Consider the following 750-nt stretch of genomic DNA (forward strand, 5'->3'; position numbering starts at 1 on the left):
AGGGCAGTCGCATTGATTGGTGCCAACATGCCAGCCAACTACGGTGGTGCCAACTTTATCAAACTTAATTAATGTTGACATAGCATAATAAAAAGACAGACTAAATTGAAATACCAATATATGGTAAAATATACAGAGTAATATTTGCGCTTTACAATGGGTGGCGTACGTCGTGCGCGCGCAACAGCGCGCAAACATTATTTGTTGCCGGTATTTTTCGCGTGAGTCGGAGTGCGGCGTGACATTTCAGTCAGTTCCAGTTGTTGCTTGGTGGTAGTAGTAGCCTGTTCAGTGTAGTTGCAGTCATGGTTACATTAGAGTGGCTAGAACTTTCGCTAGCCACCCTAGTTGCAGTGCGCGCTGATTTGCCACGTAGCTCGAGTACTCTCACCAGTTCAGTCGTGTCCGACTCTTCGTGACCCTATGGACCATATCACGCCACGCTTTCCGGTCTCTCACTATCTTCCTAACATCACATAACTTCATCTGCAGCGCCTCGAGGATACCATCTAACCATCGCGTTCGTTGCCTACCCCTTCTCCGGCGACCCTCAACCTTTCCCAACATCAAATCTTTCTCCAGCGACTCCTCTCTTCTCATCAGATGTGCAAAGTAGCTGAGCTTTAACTTTAGAATTTGACCCTCCAATGAGCAGTCAGGGTTTATGGTCGACAATATCGACTGATTTGATCTGGCAGTCCAAGGAACTCTCAAGTCTCCGCCAGCACCACAATTCAAACGCATCAATTC

Source organism: Amblyomma maculatum, chromosome 5 (genome assembly GCF_055883805.1).
Source record: "Amblyomma maculatum isolate TAMU_Amacu chromosome 5, ASM5588380v1, whole genome shotgun sequence".
NCBI classification, from domain to species: Eukaryota; Metazoa; Arthropoda; class Arachnida; order Ixodida; family Ixodidae; genus Amblyomma; species Amblyomma maculatum.